The sequence below is a fragment of the Trichechus manatus genome, unplaced genomic scaffold (genome assembly GCF_000243295.1).
Source record: "Trichechus manatus latirostris isolate Lorelei unplaced genomic scaffold, TriManLat1.0 scaffold00147, whole genome shotgun sequence".
Lineage (NCBI taxonomy): Eukaryota > Metazoa > Chordata > Mammalia > Sirenia > Trichechidae > Trichechus > Trichechus manatus.
The window spans coordinates 4,853,613-4,866,777 of NW_004444083.1; the positions used below are offsets into that span (position 1 = coordinate 4,853,613).

Sequence of the window (13,165 nt, forward strand, 5' to 3'; positions counted from 1 at the left end):
GGAACCCAAGGTTGAGTAAGGATAGTGCTGATGTGTTGTGAGGTTGTTAACCATTATCATAGGGCAACATGTGTACTAACTGTTAAATGAGAAAATATTTTGTTCTGTAAGCCTTCATCTAGAGTGAGAATAGCAGCACAATTGGAAGAGCATAATTGATGTCATTGAACTGTGCATGTAGAAATTTTTGAAATGGTGTATCTTTGGCTATGTATATTTTCACCAAAAAAAAGGTTGAGAAGGGAGAGGGTTGCCATGTTGTGGGGTTGTTAACCAATGTCATAAAACAATATGTGTACTACTATTTCATGAGAAACTATTGGTTCTGTAAGCCTTCACCTGAAGTACAATAAAAAAAAAAAAAAAAAAGTTCAGCGCTTTGAACCCACTAGCCACTCCATGGGAGAAAGATGTGGCAGTCTGCTTCTGTAAAGATTTACAGCCTTGGAAACTCTGTAGGGCTGTTCTACTCTGTCCTATAGGGTCACTATGAGTCAGAACCAAAACATTTTTGTGTGTGTGGTGGGAGGGGTGTTATTTCCACCTAAGCACAGACATGAATTTCATTTGTCCTCGAACACTCTTGCCAGTCACATGGAAGGGCCTGCTGCAAGAGAAGTAGCCAGGGATGAACTTACTGTACAGAAGCTTCAACAGTAGAAAAGAATAGAGCCAGAAGACAATAAGGCTGCCATCCCAGTGCAAAATGGTCTTGCCCACCAAGTCAATAGCACCACCTTTATGGAAGAAAGAAGATTGGAATCAATGAAGCCATAAGGTACAAGACCAGGACAGTCTAGAAGTCATTTTCCAAGAAGTAACAGCCAACTATGGGCCAAAACTTCAAAGGGAATTAATTTTAAGTCAGTTCCTTTTATTTTTATATTTTCAATAAGAAAGGAAAATATATGTAAACTAATAATTATTTTCTGCTGCTGCATCTAATAAGAAAAATATTCATTGAAATTAATGTGTGTATTTTTGTGTTTTTGTTTTTTTTTGTTTTTAATGTGAGAGTTGAGGTTATTGTGACATTGGTTTTCCCCCATGTGCACTGCACATTTCCACCTTCTCTCCGTCCTTCACACTGTTCCTAGTAGCCCCTAGAATGCTGTCCTGCTATCTATAGTCATTGATAGCCCAGCACAAGCACTTCTCCTCTCAAACATGTTGCCATCGATTCCAACTATAAGGACCATATAAGACAGAGTAGAACTGCCACATAGGGTTTCCAAGGCTGTGTTCTTTATGGAAGCAGATTGCCATGTCTTTTTCCCATGGAAGGGCTGTTGAGTTCAAACCACCAACCTTTCAATTAGCAGCTGAGTGCTTAACCATTGTGCCACCAGGGCTCCTGCTTCTCCCCCAGGTCCTGATAATTCACCCTTAGAAAGTCATTTTTTTTTTCCTTTTCTACTAGGATTACATCTGTTCTTCTCTAGTGACACACATTCTGCCACATTTTACTAATCAAAGTAAGTCAGTGATAGTATAGTTTCAAATGTAAGGAAAATTAATGCCACCTCTTTTTTTTTAATTTATTTTATTGTACTTCAGGTGAAGGCTTACAGAACAAATAGTTTCTCATGAAACAGTAGTACACATGTTGTTTTATGACATTGGTTAACAACCCCACAACATATTAACCCTCTAACTTCTCAACCTTTTTTTTTTGGTGAAACTACACATAGCCAAAGATACACCCTTTCAAAAATTTGTACATGCACAGTTCAGTGACATTGACTACGCTCTTCCAATTGTGCTGTTATTCTCACTTAAGATGAAGGCGTACAGAACAAAATAGTTTCTCATTTAACAGTTACTACAAATGTTGCCCTATGACAATGGTTAACAATCTCACTACACATCAACAATATCCTTACTCAAACTTGGGTTCCCTATCACTAGCTTCCTTGTCCCCTTCTGCTTTCTGGTCCTTGTCACTGGACTACTGTATCTCATTAGTCTCATTTGGTTTTATGGGGCTGTCCACTCCCAGGCTGAACAGTGAACCTCTGAGGTAGCTTCACCACTGAGCTAAAAGGGTGTCTGGGGGCCATACTCTTGGGGTTTCTCCAGTCTCCTTTAGGCCAGTAAATCCGGTCTTTTTCTTTGTGAGTTAGAATTATGCTCTACATCCTTCTCCAGCTCTGTCCAGAACCCTCTGTTGTGATCCTGTTCAGGGCAGTCAGTGGTGGTAACCGGCCAGCATCTAGCTGTACTGGACTCAGTCTGGTGGAGGCCTTGGTAGCTGGGACCATTAGTCCTTTGGACTGATCTTTTCCTTGTATCCTGTTCTCTTCATTCTCCCTTGCTCCCGAAGGGATGAGACCAGTGGAGTATCTTAGATGGCCGCTCACAGGCTTTTAAGACCCAAGACACTACTCACCAAGGTAGAATGTAGAGCATTGTCTTTATAAGCTGTGTCATGCCAATTGAGCTAGATGTTCCCCGAGACCATGGTCCCCACAGCGCCCCACCAAGCAATTCAGTCCCTCAGGGAGTCTGGATGTGTCTGTGGGGCTTCCATGACCTTTCCTTGTACAAGTTGTGCTAGTTTTAATACCACCTCTTGATGGAGAAATTGTTGATAACTTTATTTGAAGATAATTCTCTACACACAGTAAAGAATTTGGATTATTTCCTCAGTGAATTAGGAAGCCATTTTATCTAGCAGGGGAATGTCATAGCCTAATATAAGTTTTGAAACAAATTGAATGAGAGAAAGAAGTATCTTAGTTACGAATTCTTGTGACAATCTTTTCACTAAACCCAGGCATGTTCAGTAGAAACATAGGCAGCAACCTATGAGTACCCAAAGGCTATGGAAGAAGGAATGAGTTTCACTGTAATGGGCCTGATATTTCCCACCTGAAAAAGGTCCAGATCCTACCCAGAGTTCTGTGTAAGATGCATCAATAATGTTAGGGTTGTGGGCTTGATTACTTACTACCAGCTTGTTCAATTTTATTCCATAATTATGGGTTACATTCATAACCCTGGCTAGTTATCACACACATCTGCACATTTAACCACAAAGTGAATGAATTTGGCATGAAACAATAATTATTTGACTCATATCCATCCTAATACCTAGAAAAGCCATCAAATTCATGTCCCACTGACCAGTTTCAGTCAAGTCTATTCCAACTCATGGCGACTCCGTGTGCGTCAGAGTAGAACTGTCCTCCATAGGGTTCTCAACAGTAGATTTTTTGGAAGTAGATTGATCCCCAGGCCTTTCTTCCAAGGCTTCTCAGGGTGGACTTGAAATGCCAACTTTTAGTTAGCAGCTGAATGTGTTAACTGTTTCTACTATCTAAGGACTCTTGTCCTACTCACAAGTCATTAAAAAAATAAAATGATGTTAAAAATTTACTAATCTCTTAAATTATCAGCTTTATTTATCCTAACGTTAAAATAACAGGCATACCAGATTAGAAGCCAAATGTTAATTGTCATTCTTATAAAACACCCATAAATGCAAAAATTAATTGCACACAGCCTTAGCACTCTCAATTATCTTTTTACATAACCTTGGCTATTTAGTCCTTCATTTATTTTATACTCTTTATTTTTAAACATGCCTTTTTATTGTTGATATTGCAATCCTCTATCTAGTTATTATATTTTTCTGAGACAAATGCTAATTTGACTTCAGTCCATTTTTTACTGTATATGAACTTTTATTTCTTTGTTTATATATATGTATGTATTTATGCCTTTTTAAACAAAAACACGTCTCAGGGGAAATTTACAGTGAACGATTAAGAAGCTTAGTCTAGCTAGTAGGTGTGTTTTCTAAAATAAAAATTAAAAGCACCAGGCATCAAATCATTGGAAGAATCATTAAGGATAATTGAAAACATACAATAGTTTTATTCCTCTGTCATTGGAAATAAGGAGAAGAAATGTGCTCTAAGGGAATGATTGGAGAACAGTCTAAAAGTCAAAACTAGCTAATCAGGTGTTTTTCCCCAGGTAGTAGAAGTAATAATACAATTTCTTTCCTGTCAGAGTATCAGGAGACTAGAATAAATGTGTTCCAAGCATCACCTGAGAGAGGAAACAGGGACAATTTAAAAACATTCTCATTAAATTTCACATGATTTCATTGTCCTTCAGCAAAACACATTTCCTATTAGGAAACTCTATTTCACTATTCTCTTGAAACCGGTTTGGCAGGCGGGAGGGCATGCAAAACTGGAATAATTTCCTGCCAGCTATACAGTATTTTCTTACTATTGCTTTTCAGGTTATTGCATAAAATGCACTTAGCCATACCTAAAATTTAGAGTGCAGATATTATGTTTATGAATTGAGTGACACTCAGAAATGAACAATTTGTAGGAGGACCTCATTAAATTTTTTTTGTGCAAGAAAGAACTCTTTTGTAATGTATATAAGTAGCACTGGATTTATCACTTTGGACTTTGAGCGGTAGGTAGAAGGAACTGATTAAGTACTGCTGCAAAGAACAAGAAAGACAGCAAGGGATGTTAAGAGATGTGGCCAAAGGAGCTACACGTGTGAGAAATTAAAACATCGCAGTGTTTTGAAGAAAAATTTGCTACGGACTCACCTTTAAAAAAACCAGTTATCCTTGAGTCAGTTCCAACTCATGCAACCCCATGAGTGTCAGAGTAGAACTGCACTCCATATGGTTTTCAGTGGCTTGTTTTTCAGAAGAAGATCACCAGGTCTGTCTTCCAAGGCACCTCTTAGTGAACTCAAACCTGAGACTTTTCAGTTAGCAGCCAAGAACATTAACCATTTGCACTACCCAAGGATTCCTATGGACTGCCAACTCCGTTAAACCCTAGGAATCTGTGTATTTGCTCTAAGAAGGCTGTGGACAGAAACCAAAGAAGTCGTTTTCAGTTTCTTATTCACAAACAGCATCTCTTCCGTGTTCAGATACTAACTCGTCTGTAAATTCCAAGGGAAAGAAGTCAAAAAGCATCCCCCCAATCTGGGCATGGACTGCTATCTCATTTTGGCTTAATGAAGACTTTATACAACAATGTTCCATTCTGGCAACTCAAATGTTCTAGCCCTCATTTCTACCAGGGTCAACTGTGGGATATTTCCAGCAAAAGACAGCATTTCTGGGGTTGGCAACCTGATATTGGCCACCAAAGGCAATCATGGAGATGTGTCTTTGCCCAAACTCTATGCAGCTGATGGGAGAGGAAGAAAATGGTGCCCTGTAGTTGCAAGCAGGATTTACTCATCAATACATCTGACACCATAGTGGCCAGAAATAATTGAGTGGTAATTTTAAGGGATAGTTAAATATATATCAGAGGGCAATGGATGTGTTTCTAGTCACCTAGCATCCATTTCTCCCTTAACTAACAGCAGCATGACTTCCTTTGGGGAATTACATCTTTCCCCATTGTGTGCTGTCTTGATTATGTTGTAAATCATGGTATCCTCTCACTATGAAAACTAAAGAGAACCCTGGGAGTCTTTGGCAGACTATACTTCTTTCTGCCTAATAAAGACCATGATGCAGAAGCATGATCTAAGCAGTAGCAATTGGTCTTTCTGACCAGGAACTTTGAAATTTGAGCACAATGAATTAAGGACGAAAGAAAGGGAGTTGATTCCTCCAGTAAAGGCATTAGAGATAAAATGTTACGTGATTTCTACCTACTCTCAAGAGCTCCTGAGTTTACTAGTTTCTGTTATTTCCAATCAATATTCTGCTTTTCCTTTTTTCCTGAGAATTTCTGTATATTTACCAATACATTCACATTATGCTTAAGATAGATACAGTTACTTTCTTTTTTTTTCTCTTTTCCCATGCAAAAATTTATACATACATTGTTATGTGACTCTAATTGCTCTCCCCATACTGTGACAGCACACTCCTCCTCTCGACCCCTGATTCCCCACATCCATTCAAGGAGGTCCTAACCCTCTCTGCCTTCCCATCTCACCTCCGGACAGAAGCTGCCTGTTTAGTTTCTTGTATCTACTTGAGCTAAGAGGCATACTCCTCACGTGTATCACATTATGTCCCACAGTCCAGTCCAATCCCTGTCTGAAGAGCTGGCCTCAGAAATTGTTTTAGTTCTGGGATGATAGAGAATCCAGTAGTCATGCTTTCCAGAGTTCCTCCAGTCTCAGTCAGACCATTCGTTAAGTCTGGTCTTCTTACTAGAAGTTGAGTTCTGCACCCCACCTTTCTCCTGCTCCATCTAGGACTCTCTGTTGTGTTCCCTGTCAGGGCGGTCACTGGTAGTAGATGGGCACCATCTAGTTCTTCTGGTCTCAGGCTGATGAAGTCTCTGGTTTACGTGGCCCTTTTTGTCTCTTGGGCTAATACTTTCCTTGTGTCTTTGGTGTTCTTCATTCTCTTTTACTCCAGGTGGTTGGGACAAATTGATCCATCTTAGACTGCCGCTTGCAAGCTTTTAAGACCCCAGACGCCACTCACAAAAGTAGGGTGCAGAACATTTTCTTAATAAGCTTTGTTATGCCGATTAACCTAGATGTCCCCTGAAAGCATGGTCCCCAGAACCCTACCCCAGCTACTATGTCCCTCAAAGAGTTTGATTGTATTCAGGAAATTTCTTAGCTTTGGTTTAGTCCAGTTGTGCTGACTTCCCCTGTAGTGTCTGCTGTCCTTCCCTTCACCAAAGATAATTCTTACCTGCTATCTAGTTAGTAAATAACACTTTCCCTCCCTTTCTACCCTCGTAACCATCAACAAATGTTTTCTTCTGTGTTTAAACCTTTTCTTGAGTTCTTATAATAGTGGTCTTATACAGTATTTGTCCTTCTGTGACTGACTAAATTCACTCAGCATAATGACCTCAGGTTCCTCCGTGTTTTATGATGTTTCATGGATTCATAGTTGTTTTTTACCATTGCGTAGTATTCCTTTGTGTGGATATACCATAATTTGTTTATCCATTCGTCTGTTGATGGGCACCTAGGTTGTTTCCATCTTTTTGCTACTGTGAAGAGTGCTGCAATGAACATGGGTGTGCATATATCTATTCGTGTGATGGCTCTTATTTTTCTCGGATATATTTCAAGGAGTGGGATAGCTGAATTATATGGTACTTCTATTTCTAGCTTTTTAAGGAAGCGCCAAATCGATTTCTAAAGTGGTTGTACCATTTTACATTCCCACCAACAGTGTATAAGTGATCCAGTCTCTCCACAACCTCTCCAGCATTTATTATTTTGTGTTTTTTTGGATTAATGCTAGCCTTGTTGGGGTGAGATGATATCTCATTGTAGTTTTGATCTGCATTTCTCTAATGGCTAATGATCCTGAGCATTTCTTCATGTGTCTGTTAGATGCCTGAATATCTTTTTTGGTGAAGTGCGTGTTCATATCCTTTGCCCATTTTTTAATTGGGTTATTTGTCTTTTTGTTGTCATGGTTTTGCAGTATCTTGTATATTTGAGAGATTAGATGCTGATCAGATTTGTCATAGCCAAAAATTTTTTCCCAGTCTGTAGGTTGTCTTTTTACTCTTTTGGTGAAGTATTTTGATGAGCATAAGTGCTTGATTTTTAGGAGCTCCCATTTATCTAGTCTCTCTTCTGGTGCTTGTGCATTGTTACTTGTGGTTTGTATTGTGTTTTTGCCATGTATTAGGGCTCCTAGCATTGTCCTTATTTTTTCTTCCATGATTTTTATCATTTTCGATTTTATATTTAAGTCTTTGGTCCATTTTGAGTTAGTTTTTGTGCATGGTGTGAGGTATGGGTCTTGTTTCAGTTGTTTCCAGGTGGATATCCAGTTATGCCAGCACGATTTGTTAAAGAGACTGTCTTTTTCCCAATTAACAGACTTTGGGCCTTTGTCAAATATCAGCTGCTCATAGGTGGATGAATTTATGTCTGGATTCTCAATTCTGTTCCATTGATCTATGTATCTGTTGTACCACTACCAGGCTGTTTTGACTACTGTGGCAGTATAATAGGTTCTAAAATCAGGTAGTGTGAGGCCTCCCACTTTGTTCTTCTTCTTGAGTAATGCTTTACTTATTCGGGGTCTCTTCCCTTTCCGTACGAAGTTGGTGATTTGTTTCTCCATCTCATTAAAAAATGCTGGTGGAATTTGGATCGGGATTGCATTGTACCTGTAGATCACTTTGGGTAGAATTGACATTTTTCACAATGTTGAGTCTACCTATCCATGAGCAAGGTATGTTTTTCCACTTATGCAAGTCTCTTTTGGTTTCTTGCAGTTGCATCTTGTAGTTTTCATTCTATAGGTCATTTTCGTCTCTGGTTAGATTTATTTCTAAGTATTTTATGTTGTTGGGGGCTATTGTAAATGGTATTGATTTGGTAATTTCCTCTTTGAAGTTCTCTTTCTTGGTGTAAAGGAATCCAACTGATTTTCGTATGTTTATCTTAAATACAGTTACTTTCTATTGCATGGAATAAAAACATTGTCATTGCTGTTGTTAGGTGACGTTGAGTTGGTTCCAACTCTTAGCAAACCTACAGGTCAGAGTAGAACTGCCTCATAGGGTTTCCAAGGATCGGCTGGTGGATTCTGCTGCCAACCTTTTGGTTAGCAGCCAAGCTCTTAACCATTGTGCCACCAGGGCTCCAATAAAAGCATATGGATATATTATTATAAACTTTTAAAATGAAATAACAATTATAATTGATACTTCCTTAGAAAACCAGAACAGTAAATAATATCCTACTTTGTGCAATATGATATTACTAAAATTCAGACTTTAGATGGACCATGGCTGTATCAGGTCCAGAGTTTTTGGATGGTATGGTATGTGATAGGACCATGGTCATAGATCCACAGCTACACCTCCTTTGCTGAGATGATTGTATGTAGTATTCTGTGTCAAAGACTCTGTCAGTAGATCAAACATTGTAGACCCTCAAATAATGGTGCTGGCCATGAGGGCAATGGTACTTGCCATGAGACAAACCCATACCAAGAATATATATCAATTCCAATAGATATGACCCATTTCAGGGTGGTAAGTGTCCAAGGTGATCAACTTATCACCAAGTGATTGACTTCCCTCTTTGAAGAATGGTGCCATATCAGAGGTGCTGTTATTTGTTGCTGCTGTTACCTGTTGGACTTGCAGTAGAGCCAGTAGTTACATTATCCTTGATGAGCGGGGTCCCAGCCTCTCCTCCCTCAGCAGGTTCTAAGTCTGAGAACTGACTCAAGTCAGAAGCTGACCAAAGCCTTCAGCTTCCTTATGATGCATCTTTGATTTCTTTTGGCTGTATAAATTGAGCAAGACCCTTGCTGTCTGACCATCTAAGCAAAGCTGCATTCTATTAACCATCTCCATAGATCTCTTCAGGACAAGCTACCCTGAGCACCACTTTGATTTTGCCATTCCTTATGGTAATTGTGCACACCTGTTTCTAAGGGTTTAGTGCTATACTTGCCTCTCTTATTTTGGAACCCCATTATCCTGTTTTTATCCGGGATCCCAGTACAGAAACAGCATCTTCTACCATCACCCATTCTTAGTGGGACAGCCACCACTGAGTTTCACACTGATAGCAGTCCACTCTCACCAGCATACTCTTATGTTGGTAAGTGGAGTGTCCTCTGGGCCCTTACACAGAATATAGCTGGCTAGTTGATTTCCTGGCCTTATGTAGTACATCCACTCTATCATGTTCATACCCTAAACAGTGTGTTTCTTCCTCCATCATTTGCATAGCAATTCTGGCATTTCTACTTCACTTAGTGTGAGCCTTCATTTTCTCCAAGCTTCCAAGAGCCAAACTACAACCACATTAGCATCATTTCCCAGAGGCCTTACCTGTATCACAGGAGATGCCTTCCTTATTAATAAGCACTCTCTTATCCAACTTTATATTCTGTAACCCTACCCTGATCCAGCATGCTTAATATCTAATCCCACGCATACATTGTTCTTGGCTCCTGCTCTTCTATGTTGACTAGGGCTAATAGCTCTTTCAGGAAACAGCCATCTTTTCCTTTAGCAGACCTAGCATTTCACTGTCAGGTTATCATATGAACTGATTCCAGTTATTAGTGCAGTATTTCAAGGTTCTGATGTACAACAACTCAGATGCCATCATGTCAATTCTCATGTCCCAGATCTTCCCAACCATACCGCAGATCTAGGTAATAGAAGACTTGCTAAGGATGAGAGCAGGGCTTCGAACCAGATTCATTCCACTTCAACCCTCTGCTGAGAATTTGTATTACCACCCCTCAGATATACTGCATCAGAATCTACTTGTTAACAAGAACTAACCTAGGAATCTAGTTAAAGTGTAGATTTTGATTCAGTATATGTCATGGATTGAATTGTGTCCCCCCATAATATCTGTCAACTTGGTTGGGTCATGATTCCCAGTATTGCGTGATTGTGTACCATTTTGTAATCTGATGCGATTTCCTTATGTGCTGTAAATTCTATTACTATGACGTAACAAGATGGATTAGCGGCAGTTATACTGATGAGGTCTACAAGATTAGATAGTGTCTTAAGTCAATCTCTTTTGAGATATAAAAGAGAGAAGTGAGCAGAGACACATGGGAACCTCATACCACCAAGAAAGCAGTGCCGGGAGCAGAGCACATCCTTTGGACCTGAGATTCCTGTGCTGAGATGCTCCCAGACCAAGGGAAGACGGATGCATCGCAAGGAACTTCCTCCAGGCCAACAGAGAGAGAAAGCCTTCCCTGGGAGCTGACACCCAGAATTTGGACTTTTAGCTTATTTTACTGTGAGGAGATAAATTTCTCTTTGTTAAAGCCATCCACTTGTGGTATTACTGTTATAGCAGCACTAGATGACTAGGACAGTATATCTGGGGGCAGAAATGGAAATTCTCAGCAGGGTGTCGAACTGAACCAAACTGCTTTGAAGCTCTGGATGAGAGTTCAGCCTTCGCTGGAGCTCTACTACTGTTATAATTACAACCTGGCCTGACCCTCAGCTTTTTCTGGCCTCCACCAGCAAAACACAGGACTCTTTTTATATACTGCCAAATAGGCCCTCTTACACATTTTACCTAAAATTGTTGATTAATCACCCTCAGCCTATCATTGTGTTTGCCCAATGTGTCAATAGTACTCAGAACACCATCTGCTTCCACTGTCTTTATAATTAGTAGTTTCCCCAAACCTCTCAAACATAGGAGATATTGATGAGCCAATGCATTACCTTCCCCAGCATCCTATCCCAGTGCATCACCAGGGACCATCTTGACCATTTTTCCCTTACAACATGTCAGAGCTATCAGTGCTCCACCTACCAATAAGATGAGCCTCACTGCCAGCTGGCCAGGGGTGATCCAGTTCTCAATTCTCATTTTTGAATCTGCTTCCTAGAACTGTTCTAAGTATCAAACATATAAGGCTTGATTCCTCAGGACACAGACTCTGAGGCAGAGATTTCTATGTGGGAAATTTATAGGGGAGTGCTCTCAGAAACCATACCTATAAAGGAGTGAACGAAGAAGAGTTGGGCAGAGGATGAAATTGAATGCAATGAATTTGCAGAAAGGCCTCAGCTGATCCCACAGGGAGTTCTTGGGCTAAGATGGTGTCTTAGGCAGGGTTCTTTAGAGAAGCAAAACCAGTGAGGCATATATCTATTGACCTACCTACCTACCTACCAACCTATGTATGTATGTATGTATGTATCTATCTATCTGTCTATCTATCTATATACATATATATAGAGAGAGACAGATTTATCTCTAGGAAATGGCTCACATGGTTGTAGAGGCTGGCAAGTTCCAAGTCCATGGCTCAGGTGTCAGGCTGGAGGATTCTCCTGACTCACATAGTTGTGAGGTCTGATAAAACCAAGATCAGCAGGTCAGACAGCAGGTTGCTGACTAACAGACTACAGAGGCCAACAAATCCCAAAATCGACAGGTGATACAGCTGGCCACTGGCTTTTGTCCCAAGAACCAGAGGTCAGATGATGACGAGCCGGACGCAGGATCCAGAGCAAGCAAAAGCCAGGAAGTTTGCCAGAAAGTCCATATATATTGGATGCAGGCCACACCCCTGAGGAAACTCCCCTTACTACTGATTGGCTGATCACTTCAGATCACATCATAGAGGTGATTACACTATATAACAAAATGGAGGATAATTAGGTACATCATTACATAACTGCTACATTACATCATTACATAACTGCAAAACTACAACATTATATAACTGCAAAACCACTACAATCATGGCCCAGCCAACTTGACACAGAACCTGTAACCATCACAGACAGCCTTTCAGAGTTGTCTAAAATTGAGTCTGGGGGCTAGCCCTTAATACCCCACGTTAACCAGTCATAAACGTGGGTTGCCCCTGGGGAAGGAGTATAACCTTGGCAAAGTAGTTTACTAAGTCAAAGAGAATTCCTGGAAAGGGACTCAGCTGACTTTGTCAAATTCTATTAAAATATTCGTTAATATTTAAGTGAAACTGACAAATATATATGGATTAATTTGGAAGAGAATTATATTTTTCTATTCTTGTTTATTGAATTTCTCTCTCTTCTTTATTCTTTCTCTGTCTGTCTCTCACACACATGCACACACACACACACACACACACATAAGTACACATTGTCACTCTCTCCCTGTCTGAGATATATCCCTCAGTTAAATTTTGCTATTGTGAATGGGAATTTTTAAAGATTTCTTTTAAGTCCTCTAGGGATATGTATTGTTTTCTAAAATTAATTTTTAATTTTTATCAACTTAGAAACTTCTGCTTCAATTTACTCATGAGCAACTTGTAAGCCTGGAAGTTATAAGTGAGGCTCATAGCTACAGAAGTTTCTTCATCAGGCCCAGGCTGCGTAAAGCTGTTTGCCATTTGGGTCATGCAACCCAGTAGATCCAATCCACTTCAATGTTTGAATTTACTATGGTAGATAGGAATGCCTCTAGAAGGTCCTAGTGAGAAACCATCGTTGTTGTAGTGACATGCCATCAAGTCGATTCTGACTCATCCTAGGCTGGAATCTTTGCAGGAGCAGATTGCCAGGTCTTTTCTCCCTTAGGAGTTTGGATAAAATCCATGCCCGCTTCTTCAGATAACTCTTTACCTTTTTTTTTTTTAATTTTATTTTTTTATTTATTTTTATTGTACTTCAGGTGAAGGCTTACAGAACAAATAGTTTCTCATGAAACAGAAGTACACATG

The 13,165-nt window shown here is 39.8% G+C and overlaps 1 long non-coding RNA gene across 3 annotated transcripts in view; it reads right to left on the reverse strand.

The window, feature by feature from the left end:
* LOC111822268 (uncharacterized) overlaps window positions 1–13,165 on the reverse strand; it is a 148,343-nt gene that overhangs the window by 11,004 nt on the left and 124,174 nt on the right. For all 3 annotated transcript variants that reach the window (XR_002825554.1, XR_002825553.1, XR_002825552.1), the window contains one exon: window positions 639–737. This is a non-coding gene — a long non-coding RNA (uncharacterized LOC111822268). The remainder of the gene's footprint in view (window positions 1–638; window positions 738–13,165) is intronic.